At 36.0% G+C, this 23,505-nt stretch overlaps 1 protein-coding gene and 1 long non-coding RNA gene across 4 annotated transcripts in view; both read right to left on the reverse strand.

Moving 5' to 3' along the window:
* The window catches only part of NEBL (nebulette), a 380,095-nt gene that overhangs the window by 124,409 nt on the left and 232,181 nt on the right, over positions 1-23,505 (reverse strand). The window lies entirely within an intron of this gene.
* Positions 1-23,505, reverse strand: part of LOC126014520 (uncharacterized) — a 48,444-nt gene that overhangs the window by 3,357 nt on the left and 21,582 nt on the right. The window lies entirely within an intron of this gene.

The following is a 23,505-nucleotide window of genomic DNA, read 5'->3' on the forward strand; positions in this document are numbered from 1 at the left end:
ACCAAAGTCTTTTTTTCACAGAGAAGAAAATTAAATTCTGGAGGAACTATCTACTTGTCTTATTCACAAAATTATTCCATGGAGCACAGGAAGCAGAACTTAAATACTACCCTGCATTTATTCATATAAGTAAGCATTATGCTGGCTACCCAGCATGATGTCAGAGAGGCAACAGTGAGTAAGACACTTTGTGGGTGTTCTTTATTGTAACTAAAACCTAACTACAAACATGCTTGTAATCACAGTGCTTAAATAAATAAATATATTTTTAAAAAGATATGGTGAAAAATGAAAAACCATCATTCAATGGTTGCAGACCAAATAATAGATTATTTGGTAAGCTAGATCTTTTACTACTTTTGATTGAATGCCGTCTTCTTTCTTTCACCTGTAGGTATAATACAAAAGTCAAGTAAACAGTTCTCTAAAATGATTTAGGTCTTGTACTTGGAGGATCACTCTCATGTTTCAAAAATTCCCAGCCAGCCTTTTTGTTTTGGAAACCAAGTCTGATACTGCATGTTGAATACAGATTTTTTTCCTTGGGGCTCCCAAAAGGAGCATTTTGTTATAGTTGTTAAGTCCCCTTTTCTTATGGACCATTTCATGACCATTTTCTAGTTTTTAGTCTAGACTTCTATTCATGCTCAGCTGCAGAATAGGATCATATCACACACAGTTAGACTCCCCCCTTCACCCCCCCCCAGTAGTTGTGGCTCTCCCAGTCTCTAGGGCCAAAGTATTTCGACCTTCTCTACCTCTAATTCTCAGTAATAAAATAAAATTAAATCCTGAACTGCCAGGAGATAATAAGGACACTACAAACACAAGCTTCTTCTAATAATCCAGGTTCTGAGAAAAAATATACAGTCACAGATTTTCATGACTGTCATAGTAATACTCTGGACCACAACATCTTTCTAAATGCCAAAGGGCTTCAGATTCTTCATAATGCAAGGATCAGAGCTACTGTGTATAATGAAAATACAGAGGTCTTTGGTTCTTTTATGGTTTGATGCTTATGTGTAAAGCAAATATAAAATCACCTAGTTCAGCATTCAGGTACACTACACAGAGATTAGAAACATGTGCAGGGCATTATCGTGAATATCTCCCATTCTTAAGGTAACAGTAGACAAGAAGCTCTCGGTTTGGGTACATATTTAATATTTTCCCCCTTCTTTTTTCTTTTTTTGGGGGGGCTTTGGCATTGGTTTTTGCACAAAACCAGTGGTCCTCAGGAATTATTCCTAGTGCTCCAAACAACACTCCTGGTATTTGGCAGTGCTTGGAGGACCATGTGTGGTGCCATGGATCAAAAAGGGGTTTGATGACATATGACCATATATTTACAAGGGAGATTAGCCCCTTGCTACTTCTACTATCTTCCTTCCCCTTCCTTTTCCTTACAATAATAGAGCATCTGTTTTTCCTAGCAGGATGATGCATGCATGACTTACAAATGAAGATTCATAATTAAAAGAGATCAAAATTCAGCTCTTGAATGGAGGAAGACTGGCAGAGATACAGTGGTCATTTCCATTATAAAAACTAATTCAGCCTGTCTTGTTGTAAATAACATACAATATCATAAACTATTAAAATAGTCACCCTCAATAGTTTAAATGAGAGAGGCATTCATTTATCTTATTGGGTTTCTTCCCTTGAGAATCATTTTATATGCTCATGTGACTCACCTTTTTTCTGTATAAACAATTATCCTCTAACAGGTTCCTAGATCTCAACTGAATTCCTGATTCATCTCAAGTTTTGCTTCATATCATATGGCATATATCCAAAAGAAAAGTTGAACAGCTGAGTTGGAGAAATTTTCCCCTAAAACAAGAAAATGTAAGCTTTCTAAGCCAATCTATCTTCTTTATCTTCTTTCTGAAAGAAATGAGTTTTGCTTACCATTAGCCCTATCTAGATTTACAATTTACATTCATTAAGCCCACCTTCTCCTCCTTAATGGCTAGTCATTACTGTTTGTTAATTAGAAATCAAAAGAATGCATGCAAAGCAACCTGAATAACCAGCGCCATTACCAAGTATACTATTAAAATTACACTGACTAGTGTTTGGTTCTGAATTCACTTGCATTCTTGTCTTTACATACACACAGATTCTGCTCACAAACAGATTCTGCATCATAACTGGACTATTAGAAGAAAGAAATGATAAGTTGAACAATATTGCTATAAAATTTCCAGGTTGGTTTGGTTGGGAAATAAAATATAAATATGCGCTCTTCTAAATATACTGACCAAAATTTATTCTGGCAACATCATAACAGTTCCTAAAGTGAGTAATACTGACCCTAAAGGAATGCTGGGCCAATAAAGGGCAGAATACACCAGGAATACTCTAGGGACACTGAGTTACTATTTTTTAAAAGGGGGGGGGGTCTGACCTTAGGTGAGGTACATTTGGAAATCTCTGACCTATGTTCAGACACTCAGTGAACTTAAGAACTTTGGTTTCATTCATGATGACTTGAAATGTTAAGTGTTAATAATAATGAAGTGAATATTACAACACTCCTATACTTCTTCCAAAGTGCCTGAGGTTGGAGATGTTTTTAATGTGGTTTGCAACCAGAATCAAAGACCCAGAAAAGATAAAAAATAAACCGACTATCCATCCACCAAAAAACGACCCCTTTACTAGAGTTTTATGTAAGAAATATCACCAAAGAAAGTGCAAAATATTCAAACTGATGGGGAGAAAAAAAAGATAACCCATATTCTTATCTAGTGTTTGTTAACCTTTAATGTCTTCTTAGTCTCTTTGAAGTATTTTATAACTCCATAAACTACTGAATGATTAACAGTGATGATAATGCTCGGTTCATAAAATACAAAGTCTATAAAGGCGATTGAATATTGCCTTGATGATAGGCTCTTTTGTATCTATTTGCAAATTCATCCCAGCATTTGTTGTATTTTATTTTGTTATATATTATTCTTCAAATTCGTTTTTGAGTCAGTTGAAACATTTAACTGGTGCCCTCACTAATGAGTTTAAAGCTTTGGAATGTGTGTGTTTTATGTGTCATAAATCATTACTTCATTGTTCAAAGAAATAGATCTTTTAACAGATGCAAATGATTCAATTATCCTCATGGCTTTAACAAAATTTGGGGAAATGCGTAAGTATTATTGAATAAAACCCTATTCTCCCAATTTTACAACTACGTAAGACATAACTGTAAAAATTATGACTGTTTATTGACATCAGCTTTTTGTTTTATTTTCAGGTCTGATCTCCAAGCTTGCCTATTGGTAAATACCACATATGTGCTTGTATACATGTATAGTCTCACAACTCACATACACACACAACACACACAAATGCACTCAAGCAGAGCTAATTCACCACAGCTGCCAGTTCCCTCTCGAAAAGCATACACGCCTTCAATAAATGCAAAGACTTAATTACTTCTCACATCTGGAAAAACTTGAATATGAGAGTGGATTATTGAAGAAGCTCTTTGCTTGGCTGTCAACACCATCTCAGGAGCCAGAGTGTGCGTGCAGGCCTGATCACTGCTGGCAATTCTTTAACCCTTCAGAGAGAGATGTCCTATCAATGAATTCCTAGCATGTCCTGCTCACCTGATTTATGAATTTTATGACAACACAGTGAAGTCAATAATTCCCTAGTAAATCATGGAGAAATGCTGCTTTTGTCATGGTTCCAGAGGGAAAAATCGTCTATTAAGGAGGAGAAATAATGTGGAAAACCTTAAGAGTCAAGAGAGAAGGGAAGGTGTCAGGTCATAGAACATATTGGAAACAGCCACTAGAGATTTAACTTTTTACAAACATATATGCAAACCTAGACAATTCAGCTCTTTTGGAAGGTAATCGGGATTCTGAAAAAGAAGTGGGGAGCCAATATGAGCTCACAGCAAGAAGACTGTGCAGTAGCCTTCCCTTAGAGAGGGGAGATAAGCCAAATCAGGAAAGTGACAGGGGGAGGGAAGGCATCCAAGAGCATTTGTAAAGACCCAGAAATAAGAGTGGGAGGTATCAGGAGCATTCAGCAGGAGGAGGCAAACAACAGAGCAGGAAGAGGAATCCAGCAACTAAGTATAGGGGTAAATGTAAATAAAAGAGTGATTACTCATCCTAACTCATAACTCATACAGCAACCTGTTACAAATTCCACAGGAGTCTGTTACAAATTCCACAGTTCCTGGCTAACTAGCTGGAGAAACAGTAGTTTTTACCTATTCTTGGATCTTAAATTTAATTTTTACCCTCTTCATCTGATTACATAAGTTACATATTCTACATGTCTCTGGACTTTATAGAACTCAGGGAATAAACTATTCCCAGTTTCTTAGTCTAATTGAGAAAAACTTTCAAGGGTAAGACATCTATTTTAGGTACGCTGCAAAATAAATAAAAATGTATGTTAAATTTATAATTGAAATACACTAACTTTATTCTACTTTTTACTAAAATTGTGTCAATAACTGAACCTTGTGTTTAATTATTTCACCCACAGCCATTAAGAATTTCTTCTCTCTAAAATTATTATTACAACATGGCTTAAAATAACAAAACTGATGTTCACAAGATCAGAATTTTTGAAGCACTGACTCCGGTGTTTTATTCCAAAGTGCCAGCAGAGAAGTTTTGGATAAAAATTATAAAGTAACTACCTTAAAGACATCTGTAAAGCTAGTAACATTTAAAAATAATCCATCTTTTGATTTTGTTTTGTTTTTTGGGGTCACACCTGATGGTGCTCAGGGGTTACTCCTTTTATTCACTCAGAAATCACTCCTGGCAGGCTTGGAGACAATATGGAATGCCAAGATTTGAACCACTCACTATCCATCCTGATCGGCTGCATGCAAGGCAAACACCCTACCACTGTGCTATCTCTCCAGCTCCCAATCCATCTATTTTTTGAATGACAACTATCTAATAGATTTTTCTATTCAATACATTTTAAAAGACAGTGTAAGATACACTTAGTGACCATTTAAATGAGTTTTCCTATTTAATTTGTGTGTGTTTATCTTTATTTCATTACAAATATTTCTTGTGCACATTCTATACATTCTATGGTCCAAGCACTATTTCAATTTCTCAGACAATCAATGACTAAAACCAACAATTTCTGCCATCTGTCCTATTTCATCAGATATTTATCAAATATTTATTGAGCAGTTACCTTTACTTTGTGTCTCCAGTATATTTCAACTACTTAATATGCATGTGATAATCCATATTCTCTAGTATATTTGATTAAAAATATGTATTCTTTTAGACATGATCAAATTTGTTGGTGTAAGAGCTGTAGCATGTTTTAAAGACTTATCAATGTTATAATTTTATAGGTACCATATTTTCCGGCGTATAAGACGACCCCCTAATTTTGCAGTTAAAACATAGGTTTAGGCCTATATTTGCTGTATCAGACAGAGCGTTCCTGTGCTGCAACTGTATGTACCACTACCACAGTGAGCCAATCACAACAAGCAAAGGTTCAAAGGTTATACTGTAATAGACTTCCTCTCTGACTCTGGCCAATCTGAGCAGGCTTTTGCCAGTGTAGATTCGGTATAGACATTGTCTAATTTGCATGCATCAAAAGCCTGCTTGGATTGGCTGAGTTAGACAGGCGGTCTGAGCAGCCTTGCAGTGATTGGTCCCTTATCATAGGCACCTTTTCTGGCAATTCTGGCAATTCCCCACTACATGAACCAAACACCCCATCCTTGACCCTAGCACTGAACCACCAAAAGAGATTTGGAAACTCTGCAGCCTGATTTTTTTTGTTTCGTTTAGCGGCATATAGAAACATTTTTCGGGATATACTCAGTGTATAAGACGACCCCCGAGGTCTCTATTTTCTAATCTCTTATTTTTTTGGGGGGAGGGGACACACCCGCTTGATGCTCAGGGGTTACTCCTGGTTAAGCGCTCAGAAATTGCCCCTGGCTTGGGGGAACATATGGGATGCCGGGGGATCAAACCGTGGTCCTTCCTTGGCTAGCACTTGCAAGGCGCTTACCTCTAGCGCCACCTCTCCGGCCCCTCTAATCTCTCATAATAGCCATTATATCTACAGATGTTTTTCCAGCCATCTATTTTCTCCCTCAAATTCTTTATGCAGTATCTTTTTTTATAAACAAAATATGCTTAGCACATTCTTGATTCATTCATAAAGTCACATCCCTCAGGCAATGTGTATCTGTGATGTTTTAACTAGTTCAGTAATTCTCTGGAACAACTGAACCTAGCAGAATTATAATGTAAGTCACATATGTCATTTTAAGTATTTTAGTTCATACATTTATAAAAGATAAAATAGATTTTAGCACTTTACTAAAGATGGATCCAGGACATTGTCACTTCAGCCTGTAATTGATATTATAGTGTGCTGGTATATTTGACTTTTTTCCACGTTCGTTTGGAAATCTAGTGTTTGAATCTTATGCTTACAGCAGATCTCAAATCAGATGAACCACACTGGACAACGGGTACCAGAGTAAATAGAGCAATTTCTGTAAGACCAGCATCCATTATGATTGCCCAAAGACTGGAGATCAATAGTTATTTTGTTGATAAAACCTTATATATCCAATAAATACATTTAAAATTAAACTTCCTAAGATGAAAATTTTAGAATCCTACTAAGCAAGTAATAAAAACTAAATCTATTTTAGTTTCCAGACCTATCCAATTCTTCTGTGTGGAAACGTGGTTTATTAAAGGTTTTAATTATTGCTCTAATAAATTAACTTTTGAAATTGTTTTAATTAATTAATTAAATTAATTTCAAAATGATGTCCTGTTTTCTTAATGAGAATGAATAAATTCCTGACAATTTTCAGGATAAATATTCGCTCTTTAGCAACCATGAAAGTGAATCCTAGATTGTCACTATTTCCTCTTTTTTGGAGAACAAAAGTCCAAATAGGAAAAATTCTCTCTTGCCTTTCTAGTTTGGGAATTTATTTTTTGTTTAATTATTATATTTTAGATCACAGGATATCAAGTATTAATATGAATTTGATATAGAGTTTCCATATCTCACAACAGCAAAGTGCCCTAACCCCTTCACTATTGTCCCCGTTCATATTACCTCAAGTCCACTTGATCATTCCCCGACTCTCTTACCACCTTCCTGCACAATATACTCAATTCTAAGACTCAGAACCAAGGAGGAGCCATTGAATACTATCTATTCCCTTGCTTTGTTAAACCACAGTTGTGTGAAATCATCCAGAATCTATCACTCCCTGATTCACTTTGCTCAATATGGTTCCCTCCAGTTCCATCCATGTCACAGAAAACTGCAAAAATTTAGCTTTTTGTACAGCTGCACAGTATTCCAGTGTGTAAATATGCCATGATTTTTGTATAAAATTGATATTTCATGCTGTGCACAAAAGTTAGCTCAAAATAGACTAAATACCCCAATATTAGATCTGAATCCATAAAAAAAAATACATTGAGGAAAACACTGGTAAGACTCTCTGTGATACAGACCTAAAGGTGTCTTAATTATTTGACTCTATTAGCAAAGATAAAAAATAAAAATAAGCAAATGTTAAATTGAAAGTTTTCCATATGGCCAAATAAAATCAGAAATAAAACTATTTCTACCAAATGGAAAAAATACCTGCTCCTTCCACTTTTAAACTCATACAATCCAATCTAAAACACCAAGCAACTTGCTCTTCAATTTAACTAAGTAAATCCTTTATAAATAATGTTGAAAAGCAATGTTATGGTAAAGAACAACATGTTATAGTGGCTGATAGATCATTTAAAGAACCTAAATATATTATCAAAAACTTAATTTTCTATTAAAATTTTGAAATTTCCAATACTCATAAAAATGATTTGAGTCATGAAGAAAGTAATGTTATATCTTATTTCTGTCCCACAGATGACCCTAATTCTTATCTTAAGGAACTAGAATGAATTTTTTAGTTGACTTTTGGGCCACACCCAATGATGTTCGGAAGTCTATTTCCAGCTCACTGCTGGGCCATGTGATACCACGTATCAAGCCTAGGGCTAACCCATGCAAATATGAACTCCAGTTCTTTGAGCTATCTTCCTAGCTCCCAAAGATGCATATTTTTATAATATCTTTATTTAAACATCTTGAATACAAATATGATTGTGATTAGGTTTCAGTCATGTAAAGAACACTCCCCTTCACCAGTGCAACATTCCCACCACCAATGTCCCAAATCTCCCTCCTCCCCACCCGACCCCCACCTGTACTCCAGACAGGCTTTCCAGTTCCTTCATTCATTCACATGGTTATGGTAGTTCTCAGTGTAGTTATTTCTATAACTGCACTCACCACTCTTTGTGGTGAGCTTCATGAAGTGAGTTGGAAGTTCCAGCCCTCCTCTCATTGTCTCAGGATTGTTGCAAAAATGACTTTTATTTTTCTTAAAACCCATAAATGAGTGAGACTATTCTGCGTGTCTCTCTCTCTCTCTCTCTCTCTCTCTCTCTCTCTCTCTCTCTCTCTCTCTCTCTCTCTCTCTCTCTCTCCCTCTGCATATTTTAAAATTGCTAATACTTTGAGTAGAGGTATTTTGAATTTCAAAAATACTATTATTCCACAAGGGGTCTTAAGAAGCTAGATTCAAAAGTTTGTTCTGTTACTGTCCTCCAAAGTGGTGGCTGATAGGTCAGTAGAAGTTTGGGATAATTTATTTTCTCAGCCATGAAATATTAAACCAGTGTTTTTACTTCCAGGATTGTGAGATTGCCAAATGTATTTACTTATTGACTTATCACTATGGAACAAAGCATTCCTACAAAAAATGTCAATCAGAAAACTCAACTAATTTCTTTTTTCTTTTTTATTTATTTGTTTGTTTTTGAGCTATACTTGGTGGCACTTAATGGCTGAAACCCAATTATAAACATGTTTGTGACCATGGTACTTAAATAAAGAAATTACTATTTTAAAAAAAAATGGATTACTCCTGGCTCTACAATCAGAAATTACTCCTGGCAGGCTTGGGGAACCATATGGGATGACAGAGATCAAACTTGAGTCAGTCAAGTGCAAGGCAAACACCTTACCCACTGTGCTATCACTTTAGCCCTTGTGATTTATTTTTTTTTTTAATTATTTTTTAAAAAGGTCAGAACCTGGGGCCGGAGCCATTGTGCAGCAGTAGGGCATTGCCTTGGATGTGGCTGACCCAGGACAGACCTCTGTTCAATCCCTGGTGACCCATATGGTCCCCCAAGCCAGGAACAATTTCTGAGCGCATAGCCAGGAGTAACCCCTGAGCATCACCGGATGTGGCCCAAAATTAAAAAAAAAAAAAGGTCAGAACCTCACCATATATAACTGAATGGGTAATAAAAAAAAGTATAAGATGTTTATAAAACTCATTCCCATAATACACATTTTTCATTCTTCTTAAGACACCGCTTTAACAGCAAGAACATTTTTGTACCCTATTCTAAAAACAAGAGTATTTTAACTCAAAATATAAATAGATGAAAAAGTACAAGTGAAATGTTAACACTATTATAGCCACATTACCTAAACTACAATAACATTTTTTAAGAAAATATATGTGTGTTCCATGAACACATAAAATAGGGTTGCATTCCCAAGGTATAACAAATTGTCACTGATGTAGTTCTTCTGTCTATATTATAGTTATATGTCCCAAAATTGATAGAAACATAATCAGTGAAAATTAAATTCTGAGAGAGCCAAGAGTACGGCTTTGAAAAGCTTTTAAGAATTTATCTCTACAATGAACTCATGGAGAGTTCAAGCCTGCTTTTTAAGCAACAATGTCCAAAACTCTATAAAAGAGTATATTTATCATAGTATTCAATCTGTTACAATAATTTCTTAACAGTTTGATTCAATATGAGAAAATTAAGTTTTCATGTCATTCCAGATGAGGAAAGAAATTGTTTTCTGAGACACCACATTTCTTTTTTTTTTTTCTCATAAAAAATAGGTATTACCTTTGACCTCAAGATACAGAGGACATCATCTCATTATACTTATTATCTGGGCCTCTTCTGCTGTACATCTGGTATTGTATATCAGATATCTGATATGTATAATATTGTACATTATTGCCCATGGTTTCATTAAAAATTATTTGTTAAGGCTAACTGACTTTTTTATTTAACCAACTTTATTACATACATGATTATGTTTGGGTTTCAGTCATGTAAAGAACGCCACCCATCACCAGTGCAACATTCCCATCACCAATGTCCCAAATCTCCCTCCTCCCCACCCAACCCCCGCCTGTACTCTAGACAGGCTTTCTATTTCCCTTGTACATTCTCATTATTAGGATAGTTCAAAACGTAGTTATTTCTCTAACTAAACTCATCCCTGTTTGTGGTGAGCTTCATGAGGTAAGCTGTAACTTCCAGCTCTTTTCCCTTTTGTGCCTGAAAATTATTATTGCAAGAATGTCTTTCATTTTTCTTAAAACCCATAGATTAGTGAGACCATTCTGCATCTCTCTCTCTCTCTCTCTCTCTGACTTATTTCACTCAGCATAATAGATTCCATGTACATCCATGTATAGGAATATTTCATGACTTCATCTCTCCTGACAGCTGCATAATATTCCATCATGTATATGAACCACAGTTTCTTTATCCCTCAACTAAATTAACATTTTTCTCAAGGTTATAAAAATAACTTATATTATTATTTATACTAATATTTAGTCGTCCTTCAAATAATGTGAAATTTGTTTTGTCCTGGAAAGTAGTTGTAAAAAAATAAAAATCTTTTAAAACCACTAATGACCAACACAGCTTGATTTTATTATGATATGTTCTCCATTTGAACATGTTCTCCCAAAGAAATGCTTGAAGACTTATGGCTTGGAAAATAAAAAGTGACATTGCTATATTTTAAAAATAAATACATATTGGTCATTATATATTAATTTTGAATAACTTCAAATAATGCTGAAGTTGGTTCAAAATGTTAATATTTGAATTACTATGTGTAAATCATTATTTTAAGGCTAAATCACTTATCCTATGTATAAGTAGCTTTACATATTCAGTGAGATAATGTATAAGTAAAGATATAGCCATTGGAGGATACACTAAAGTTATCAGAATTTTAGAGTGCTTTTCTCCATAACAGAATGAAGAAAATTATAAATATATTAATAACTAAAATTTGGTGAACATAGTGTTTGAGCCTCATAATATTAAAATTAGTTTATTTTTCATAGGTGAGAATAGGGATATTAGAAAACACAATACTTACTTTACTTTTTCTTTCTTCTTTTCTCTTCTTCCTTTTTGTGATTTGTCATGTTTTCTATCTCATGACCATAGCAATTATGTGGTGCTTATCTTTATTGCTGCAGTGCTCACTGGATATCTTATTTGATATCTCTTTTTGAACTGTTGTGGTATTTCACCTTCTTTTTTTCCCCTTCGTCTCTCAAACTAAGGAGGAGAGCCTCTAGAATGATTCTGCTCATAGTCAGCATAGATGATTTTTACCCCATTTTATTACTTTTCTCTTCCTCAAACAAAACCACATAACTTGAACTATCTAGTCCCGCCTCCCAATTAAAGGGGCAGTAATAGAGGTACCAAGACCAAACAGTTACAAGACCACTAAGTAATAACTAGACACAGAGGGGACCATGCATTCTAGCAGCCCCTGGGGGAAGAGAGTGGAGGATATGGGAGGCAGGATGGGAGCGGATGTGGGAGGAGGACAATTCGGTGGTGGGAACTCCCCTGATTCAATGTAAATATGTACCTGCAATATTACTGTGAACGATATGTAAGCCACTATGATTAAAATAAAAATTATATTTAAAAAAAAGAAAACACAACACAACAAAAATAAGACACTCACCCATTTTATGGCCCCCATGAGAAATCAGTTCCGATTTGGATAACATGTAAGAGCAAATATTCATGAATGTAGGGACCAGAAAGTGGGTAAGGTGTTTTCCTTGCACATGGCTAATTCAGGTTCAATCCCCAGGATACTATGAGGCCTCTTGAGCCTGCCATGAGTAATTTCTGATCATACATAATAAATAAGCTATAAGCACTAATGAATGTAGCCCCCTAAACAAAAACAAAACAAAAGAAAATGTTGCATTGTAGAGCTTAAGTCCAGTATAGAAATGTGAGTCTCACTGAAATGTAAGTAACTTGTCCTGTAATAGGAGGAAGGCAGATACTGAAGACTTCTGCAAAAACACCTGAGGCAGCAAAGGTAGACTTTTACTTGTGGACTTAATTAAAGGTAACTGTGTAAGAGACACTAAGAATGTCAGGTGCACAACACACAGAATCTAAGAATAGAAGGAGAATTACTGCAAAAGTACTATAAGTTTTATAGAGTAGAAAATAGGCAAAGTCAGGGGCCAGAGAGATAGCATGGAGGAGGTAGGGCATTTGCCTTGCATGCGAAAGGTCAGTAGTTCGATTCCAGGCATCCCATATGGTCCCCCGAGCCTGCCAAGAGCAATTTCTGAGCATAGAGCCAGGAGTAATCCCTGAGCGCTGCCAGGTGTGACCCAAAAACCAAAATTAAGAAAAAAAAAAAGAAAAAATAGACAAAGTCAGTTATTCTGAGTTTAGGAAGGATTTGTCCAAATAAAGTATATTTGGAGTAAATATATAATATGACCTTACTAAGTCTTATTAAGGCACTGACTCGGCTCAGGAAAGGAGGTCAAAGTTCAAAAGAAGATTGAGAAGTTAAAGAGACCAATTTTCCAAGTTCCTTCCTAAAGAAAAACAATTTGTTCTCCCAAGGACATTGCTAATTAGTAATGTTATACCTAAAGCAAGGTACACTCCTTAAGCAAGTTGTCCCATAAGACAAAGAAAAATATCTCTATACTGTTTTCTGAACAATTTTCAAAAACCAGACTACTTTATTATCATGAAATGCTTCATTAAAAATATTTATTGAGACAACATTACATGATATAGGAACTTGGAATACAAAGAAATATGATATCAGTCCCAATGGAGCTTTTAAAACCTTTTACAAATTCTTGTCTGGTTATTAAAATGATAAATGTTCAGTTTTCTGGAAATAGCAAAAAAGCATAAAAACCAAGTGTTTGAAAATATTGTATCAGAAATTATGGTTGAATTTTACCAAATGCTTTCTCAGCATCTGATAGCTTCTCTTATTTGACTTCTGGATCACTATCAGTAGCATATTGATTTTATTATTTTAATAAATTCATTAAAGTAGAACTATCCTTGCATTCTCTGGTTAAATATTAGATGCTATTAGTAGAGAATTCATTGAATAAATACAATTTTATAGCAGGCTTACATAGGATACATACAATAATGAACGTCCAGATTATGCCTGGAGCCATTTATATTAGTGTAGGGAAGTTCTTTCCACATCACCTTATAGACCTTTGAAAAGTCCGTTTTCTAAAATCAGACTCATCCACAAAGCTTTACCAAGAGCCAATAAATGTATCTGAGTGAGTCATGCTCAGGTTTCAAACTTCTATGAATCACCTGACTATCCAGCAATATCTCATTGATTGTAAACGGACACTGTCCCTGGGAGAAAGTGAACTGGTCATTCAGTGAACAATAAATTTGTTCCATTAGTTTGAGTCAAGAGGTATTATTGATGGTACTGAGTGCTTAGAGGTAAAAGTGAGGGACAGATAGGAAGACTTTTTTAAACATATTTTGTAAGTATGCTACAAGATGCGATATTTTTAGCATGCTTTAAGCTAAAAGAAATTACATATACAAATAGATGTTCAAAACTTGAATGTATGAGTTCTCATACAGAACTGTAGTTTTAAAGGTTTTTCTCACTCTCTGAGAAGTCCATTTGTCTCCTGAACATGTATTTCTATTTTTCCTCTCTCCCCTTACACCTCTCTAAGTAAATTTCTTTCAATAAAACTCTTTTACTTTACACAGGTTTAATAATAAATTTAATAACATACATTGAAGATGCTGTCACCAAAGATTTATTTTCTTTATATTTTCTTAGATGTCCTTTAATATAGTAAGGAGGGGTCTAATAAATGAAAATAAGTTAATCTATAATTATAATATTTACCAACAAATGTTTTTTAGACTAATAGTTAAATCAGTCATAGCATCTTGAGTAATTTGAAAGTGATGTTTTAAATGTGATCTCAAACTACAGAATTTCTCCAGAGAGTAAATGAACATTTTATTTAAAACATATTTGTTAAAACTCATTTCCAAATGTTACTATAACCTAACAACATAAGGCATATAAAACTATCTCTATATGACAAATCCTTATTAACTAGATCATCCTTTATTTTATAAATAGTTGGCTTTTTATTTTATAGGTTAAAATCAAACATGATGATTCAGAAGGTAATCAAGAAATCCTCCAGTTTCACTAGATTTCTGATAATCACAGATTGCTAATGTCAGAATTCTTAAGCAATTAACAAGAATTCCTAAGTTCTTAGCCTATACAACTCTGAATATAACTAAATTGAATAACTATGAAAGTAGATAGAGTAGAAATGGAAGCCTATTATCAACATTTAAATATTCAAAAATCAGCTCTAGGAATAGCTAGGGTCTACCAGGGGTCTTCAAACTACGGCCTGTGGGCCACATATTGTATTTATTCCCATTTTGTTTCTTCACTTCTAAATAAGATATATGCAGTGTGCATAGAAATTTGTTCATAATTTTTGTTTTTACTATAATCTGGCCTTCCAACAGTCTGAAGGACAGTGAACTGGTCCCCTGTTTAAGAAGTTTGAGGACCCCTGGTAGACCCTTGTTCTGAAATTTTCCTTAGGAAGCTCTAGCTAAAAGAAAAAATTTAGCTTTCAAATATTCCTTTTACTTAAAAAGCACCTCACTTGGTTAGGGAGAAAATGTGACCCCAGCTGAAGGTAACACAGTCTGTTCTCTACATGGGCTCTAGGAAGAAAAGAGTGATGCGTGAGACAGGAGTTACAAACACTAAATTGACATGCAAGAGAGTGTATTGATCAACAATTTTGTTTTGTTTTGAAGTTTTGGCCACACATAGGGGTGCACCTGGTTCTATGCTCATGGGTCACACCTGGCGACCACATGTGATACCAGGGATGGAAGCAGTGTCAACTGTAGGAAGGCAAATGCCTTCCTGCACCGTATCCATAGGCAATTTCACCATTGCTCAACAATTGTTTATCCTCCAAATTAAAGAATAAAAACTTTACTAGTTTATGGGTTGATTGTATACATAATAATGTATAAATAAATTCATAAATAAATGAATAACTTATTTATTCTAAGGCAATGCAAGTTCAATGCACTAAATTATAAACCTCATGATAGTAGGAACTAACTATTCCACACATACCTAGTACTAAGCAGAGAAGAATACTCAGTTTTTATAGAGTAAAAAATACTAGAGTATTGGTGCTGGAGAGACAGAACAGCAGATAGGGTGCTTGCCTTGCAGAAGGCCAACCCAAGTTCAATCTCTAACACCCCACATGCCCCCCCCAAGCCCACCAGTAGTGATTCTTAAGCAAAGAGCCAGAAATAATCCCTGAGTACCACCAGGTATGCCCTCTCCCAAAAAGAAAAAGGTTCTTAGATTTACTATAAATATAACATAATATGATCATTGAGGAAAGGACAGACATTTCTGTCAACATATTAAGATTTAAAATAATATACACAGAACCAAGTGAAAGTAGTGTTCAAGTAAAATGTAGGAGGAGTTGAAATCTAGGTCTCACTGTTGACCAGTTATGTGAAGTTGGACAAATAATTTATCTTCTCCAATTAGCACATTCTTCAGCAATTAATCATGAAATAATAAACCTTGCATTCCAAGCTGGGTGACAGTTGAATAAGATTAAAAACTATATATACTGTCACTCTCAAAATTACTTCTATTTAGCATAGTCATAATAAACCAAAAGAGTATGCATTAAAATGTCTGGAAGGATCCAGCTGAAATATTAACATGTCTCTGGAGGTCAGTGGTAGGCTTCTTTTCCTAGTGTTATAAAATGCACATACTAAGATGCATGTTATTTTAAATATTGTGGCAGGACAAGGCATATAATATTGGTCTAAATCCCTTAATAGCAGACACATCATTCAGATTTTCTAAGAAAATGAAAATGCAATAGATTGGCCAAGCACATGTTTCCAGCTACACCTGTTAATCTACAGGAAAAAATTATGAGTAAAATTATAAGTAAATGCTAAATAGGGAATGAACACAAACTTGGATGAATTTGTGGAACCACTCTAAGCCCTACTTCCTCCTCTTCACAAAATAAATAAATAAATAAATAAATAAATAAATAAAGTTCTTCATCAAGCTCTCTAAAAATGATTACATTGCAAACTTCACACTGCTATACACACAGGAAAATGTCATAGTATAAGACCTCTGTTATTAAAACTACTGGTTGTTGGGGGATTTATAGATGGGATAAAGAGTCTGAAGACACAAGTGCTTATGATAAAGGGCATTCAAGTCAATGGCAAAATGGAATATCCTGTGATAAATAGTATTAGAGAGATTGCACATGCACACAACATTGGCTTGATTCTTTTGCACCACATGATCATCCCAGGGTCACCCAAGTGGTCCCTGACACCACGGAGCCTTAGCCACACTATATTCTCACACCCTTATATTGATCTCTGTGGTCCAATCAATAATCATAAGGAATAGCCTTCTAAATCCCCTAAATTTTGCTTTGGATACCCCAAAAGAACTAAATCTTGGGGCAAGAGAGAATATGGTAGTTTGCCTTGCCCATGGTCAACCCGGGATCAATCCCCAGCATCCCATATTGTCCCCTGATACTGCCAGAAGTAATTCCTGAGTTCAGAGTCAGGAGTAACCCCAGAATATTATTGGGTATAGCTCCACAAAAAATTAATTTCATGCATATGGAATATAAAAAATACAAATATAATTGGATCTACTCACTTTACATGAAGATAAATCCTAGGTGGAATCTTAGTATAAAGTATGAAACCATAGAATAAAATATAGGAAAAATATAATCCAGGAGAAGGAAGTCATTCCTAATTCAAAAATCCATTAAGAGTTGATCAAGGGGCTGAAGTGGTGGTGCAAGTGGTAAGGCGTCTGCCTTGCCCACGTTAGCCTACAATGGTCCACAGTTAGATTATCTGGCATCCCAAATGGCCCCCCAAGCCAGGAGCAATTTCTGAGACCATAGCCAGGAGTACCCCTGAGCATCACTAGTTGTGGCCCCCAAAAAACAAAACAAACAAACAAAAGTTGATCAAAACTAGCTGTGAAACATAAAAGAAATAAATTGCAATCTAAAGTTTACACATAAAGGTAAAACACAGTCAACAAATATAGCAGGGGGGAAATGACCATTTAATGGAGTCACAGACCCACTATATAAAGAATTTACAAAGTTAAAAAGAAAAAGATCAACAACCCAGTGCAGACAAAAGACAAGCACAGTTTAAAGATAGAGAAATACAAAATAGTCCTTGGAGCAAGCAAAGGTGTCAACTTTGCTAATGATATGAGAAATGCAAATTAAACAGCACTTGTTTCCTATTTTTATCTTTAAAATTAGCAAAAAAAAATCCTCAGAAGTTTACAATGCAGTGTTGGTAGGACTATAGAAAACTCGGCCCTTTCTTATGTTAGTTATAATTAAGAATAAAAAATTGTTCAATACGACGGAGGTGAACTTGGCAATATCTAACGCAATTACATACATATTTACTCTTTGATCCATCAATTTCTCCTGCAAAAAGCAAGCCTCAAGAGAGCTAGTAAAAAATTTTGAGATGATATCTGTAAACAACTATTCATTGCAACACTAATAATAGCAATGCATTGGAAATAACCCAAAGGTTCATCCAAAGGGATTGGTTAAATAAACTACCACATAACCACATAAAGAAACTGTCAGGTCCAGGGGTATATCTCCTTCTATAATCAGAAAGGGATCCCCAAGATAGTCTAATAAAAGGAAAAATCAAAGTACAAAAGAGTATGTACTGAATGCCGCCATTTGGGTGAAATAGAGAAGGATTTGTGCTAGATAGAATTGTACCTATAATGTTTAAAAATAAGAAAAATGTGACCTAAAATTTATTAAAAGGTAAAAATAAAACAATTATCTTTCAAGAAAGGAACAGAATAGAACAAGAAATCAGACAAAAGTGAGATTTCTCCCATCATGGCTTTATCTCACAGTTTTAATTTTGAAAATCATAAAATTATTTCATGTAATGAAAAAGTATAAATTTAAAATACTCGAATGGCAAAAATAAAATCCCTAAAATTCAAAAGCAAAGTAAAATAAATGGACCAAGATATCTCAGTAAGTGATATAACCATGTAGAAAAGAATTTTCCGGGCTCGAAGAGATAGCACAGTGGCATTTGCCTTGCAAGCAGCCGATCCAGGACCAAAGGTGGTTGGTTCAAATCCCTGTGTCCCATATGGTCCCCCGTGCCTGCCATGAGCTATTTCTGAGCAGACAGCCAGGAGTAACCCCTGAGCACCGCCGGGTGTGGCCCAAAAACCAAAAAAAAAAAAAAAAAAAAAAAAAAAGAAAAGAATTTTTCAGTATCTGATCTTGCTGTATTCAACATTTGAATATTATAAAAAATATACTGAAAGGGTACATACTGAAAAGATATGTACCGAAAAGGTTATCTTAGAAAACATTATTTAACTTTTAAAAATATGTTTACTTTAGCTTTGGAACTGAAAATGTCTCGAACTATAATAACCCAGTTTAAAACTGTATAACCATGCAACAGGAGAGATAGTACAGCAGGTGGGGCATTTGCCTTATTTTTTATTTTTTGGTTTTGTTTTTGAGGGGAGAGGGGAATGTGTGTGTGTTTCAAAATATATTTTGGAAGGAAAAGTGGGCAATAGACTCCTAAATATATTTCCCAAATTGTGTTTGCTTTATTTCATTAATGGCTCTCAAAGTTCTGGACACAGAGCCAAACTCATGAACAAAAGGCTAGAAGGTGGAGAGAAAGACACTAACACTAAGTCCAGAAAGTCAGAAATGACAATCACCATGTTGTGACACATGTAACAGGTAACTCTTCAAAACAGATATCATAAATAATATCATAAAATAAAATAAAATAAAAATAATATATAAATAATATATAACATTATATATAATAAATAATATCATAAGCCCCCTGTCTCTCTTTCTCTCTCTTCCCACTTATCCCTCTCTCCCATTCTTTCTTCCTTCCTTCCTTCCCACCTTTTCCACTCCCCACTCTAGGCCCAGGCCAACTGTGCCTGAACAAATGGCCAAGTCAAGGCAGAAAACTGGCAGATGTCCAGGTAAGTTCACATTCAGGCAAGGCATGGATGCTCAGGTAGGGACAGACACTGAGCACAAGAGTGTCACACTCGAGGCCGGAGAGATAGCATGGAGGTAAGGCATTTGCCTTTCATGCAAAAGGTCATTGGTTCGAATCAGGCATCCCATACAGTCCCCAGAGCCTGCCAGGAGCGATTTCTGAGCTTTGAGCCAAGAGTAACCCCTAAACGCTGCCGAGTGTGACCCAAAAATAAAAAAAACAAACAAAAAATAGTGTCACACTAATGGCTAGAGACTAGGAAAGTTAAGACATGATGACAGGAACTGCTGGGGTACAGTTGAGGCCCAGCAACAATTGTAGAACACAGGGATCTTGCCACAAGCACAAGGCAGCAGGCTGGAGACCAAAAAAAAAAAAAAAAATTGAGACAAGACACCTAGGTAGCAGTGGGAAAAGACCCAGGGACAGGAATTCGAACCAGGAAGTGTACACGAGATAGAGCAACACAGGGACAGGACCTGGACATAATACATGGGAGGCAGTATACCACATGGGACAGGACCAGGACATCTTACACAGAATGAGGCAATGGCATGACAAGATGAGTGATGTCACTCACTGGCAAAGGAGAGGTCTGGACATTTGGGGACCCAGGCCTATCTATTTCAACTCTTCAATATACTCTAACTTTTATTTATTCATTTATTTATTTTTTGTTTGGGGGCCACATCCGGTGTTGTTCAGGGGTTACTCCTGCCTATGTGCTCAGAAATCACTCCTGGTTTGGGGGACTATATGGGACGCTGGGGGGATCGAACCACGGTCCATCCTAGACGAGAATGTGCAAGGCTGCTTGCATCACCGTTCCAGCCCCAATATACTCTAACTTTTAATCTTCTGAGTCTTGTATGCAAATCTGTCCTGCAATTCTCAAGAATCCACCAGTGCAAGAAAGTCCACTTGTGTGAACAATTCCCTTCTCGGACTTTGCCATACCCTCCAAAAAAAAAAAAGCCAAATGAGACATTGAAGAGCACTCAAGACTGAAAAGAACCTGAACAGAAAAATGTAGCCTGACTCCTCTAATCAGGCCCCACTGGGGGCTGCACCCACTGCAATTTGGACAGATGGGCATTTAGTTCTATTTTTAAAGACCTCCAGGGAAAGACTCCAAAGAGTCTAGAAACTGCTTCAGCAGCCAATGTACTCATGTGGTATAGGACCACTCAGGGTACAAGGATAGTGAAGAGCATCTCCAGAATGCAGCTCAGCATGTCGCACTCCCAAGGTGCTGGCATGCAGAGTGGCGCCAGCTCTGTGATTGCTCTTCCTCTTCCTTTTAATTGTAATTGGTCCTTCAGACGGCAACATAAATGAAGTGTGTGTGTAGATGGTGGGGAGGAGATTCACCGGTGCTACTAAGTAAGAGGAGAGGTGAATAATGTAAACTGCAGAACACAGAAATAGAAAACTTCAGCGGAAATCATGTCTGGTGGGGAGGAAGATCATTTTTCCACCTGTTATGTGGTTGATGTTGAATCTACATCACTGAGAAGAACACATCCGGAAAGTTAAATCTGCCTCTTATTGTATTGAAAAGGGAGTGTTTTCTAATCTGTCACTTTGCCCTTCCCATGGAATATCTACTCTGAGCACCTATAAACTCCAATTCAGTTAGGTCCTGACTTGGTTCCAGGATGGTGGGAACTTCAAAATCCAGGCAGGGTTATAGTAAGTAGTATAGTAAGTAGTAGAACACTTGCCTTATAATGATAGACCTTGGTTCCATCTCCGGCATCTAATAAGGTTCTCTGAGCACCACCAGGAGTAATTACTGAAAGCACAGACAGGAGTAACCTCTGAGTACCGCCGGGCATGACACAAAACCAAAGACGAGTAGGAATGATAAAGATGGCAGATAGATAAAATTTATCTTCTCATCCTTTCTGGCACTTCCTAATTTATCTACCCAAAGGAGCACATTTTCTGATCTTGCTTTGTGTCAGCCTTCCAAAGTAATCTTCCTTTACCTCCAGGTTTCTCAGAGTCAGAGACTTCCTTTTTTAGGACAAAACAAATTTAAGATACCAAAGGGCAAAACCCAAATCACTCCAAATCAGTGTCCACAAGACCCTCTGACAACTGTGACCTTGATGGAGGGTGGGTTCATCATGACAGACAATGTACAAAAGTGAGGGATTCTGTTGCACATTCAAGAATGCACAGAAGAGTGGAAAAATCTGATTTAACACATATATTTTAATATAGTGGCCCAATAAATATTTACTGACTACCTAGAACTTTCTTCCCAGAAGTATGTAAAAGAAAGTAAAGGGGATTTAAAAAAAATTTAAATAAAAATTCTGAGTTACCTTGTTGGAAAATAAAAACAAAAATCCAGAAGTTATCTGAGTACATAATAGTATGTGGGTTTTTTTTGTTTTGTTTTGTTTTGTTTTGTTTTTTGTCTTCTGTAATGAGCTGAGTGAGCATGGTGCTGGATAGGGCCTCCTGGAATAGTCAAAAGTCTTTCCTTTCCTTTCTTTTTTTAGGGGAGTTAATAGACATGAAATTGAGAAAGAATGAGTGAATGGGTGGAGGCCATTCAGCTGAGTATGTTCTCTGGAACACTGTAGAATCTTCTCCATATAAAAAAGATTATAAATAGTAGTTCAATTCCAGGTCAGCCCAACAAAGCTTATTTAACCATAATCCAGCTGAGGTCATAAAACAAGAGGAGTCCCAGAGTCCATGAGCTCTCAGCTTTGTGATTCAGAAGAAAGAAGGACAAAGAGATTATCTGCCCATCCTAACTAGCCTCCTCCCCATCGCTAAAGGTCACGGCCATTTTACACACTTTTAACTACTTCTTGTTTCAATTTAAAAGCAATATACATAAAAATTCAAACTGTACTCCAAAAAGGCCGAAACAATAATCCTAGCTTAGATTCACATCTTAAAATTCTTTCCTCAGAGGCTCTCAGTAGTTCTTCCATAATATGTTTCTGTTATAAATATTCTTTATATACAATGATACAGAAAATACTCACATGTGGGGATCAGAGAGACAGTATAGTCTGGCATGCAGATGACCCCAGCTCAAACCCCAGAACCCTGTATGTTCCCTTAAACAATGTCAAGAGTGACTCCTGAGTGCAGAGGTGGGAAAGAGTCCTGAACACAGCCAGGTATGGGCCCAATACAAATATGTATGTGAAAAAAATATATGTATATATAAATGTATGTGAAATATATATGCACAGGTAGGACATTTAAAATTATATACAGAAATGGTATCATATGATATGGTCTGCTTTGCACTTTCTTTTAAACCATAAATCTATTTTGTTAATGACTGCAGAATAATCCATAAAGAGAAATAAGATGTGTTTTCACATTAGGATGATTACAAGTATTTTTTAAATACATGTTTCTCTTTTACCCCTTAGAACCCAGTTCTTCACAGCTACAATGATCCCTTGATCCCTCTCCCCTGTACAAACAGCTCCAACCTTATTCTTTACTCCTATTAGTTTTACTCTCTCTGCCCCATTTCCCAGTTTTCACATTGCCCAGCAAGGGCTTCCTCTCTCCATCAAACAGGAGACCTTTCTTATGAGGAAGGAGCCTGGCTGATTGTATTTTAAAGAAAGCGCACTAATTACATGCATTGCCAAGAGTACTAACCCTCCTGTGTGTTAACTAAGTTGAACCTAATTACTGGAATTCCTTGGAGAACAACAACATTTAAAAACAAAATCAGGTAGAGCAGATGCTGTCAAGAGCAGCCAATGTTGATTTGAGGGGGTCAAATGCTCCCACTGATTCTCATCAGAGACTGGAGGTTCTTGAGTGGCTTCCTCCACGGGAGAATATCTTTGGCAACTTCTTTTCGCCTCCTTTCTCTTCTGCCTAAAAGTCCAATCGCTCTTCAACATTTGTAAGAATTTTCCCAGTACTCTATTCAGGATGGGATAGGACTGTGCATAAGTAATGGCCACTCATAAAAGTACTTTTGTAGCATAAAGACCCACTTTAGATGCTAACATAGGTTTAAACCCACCTATGTTAAATACGATGTGTATCCACATTAAGATGACTAAGAATACTTTTTTAATTATGTTTCTCAGTTCCTCCTTAGAACCCAGTTCTCCACAGTCCTATCAATCCC

Source organism: Suncus etruscus, chromosome 7, assembly GCF_024139225.1.
Source record: "Suncus etruscus isolate mSunEtr1 chromosome 7, mSunEtr1.pri.cur, whole genome shotgun sequence".
NCBI lineage: Eukaryota > Metazoa > Chordata > Mammalia > Eulipotyphla > Soricidae > Suncus > Suncus etruscus.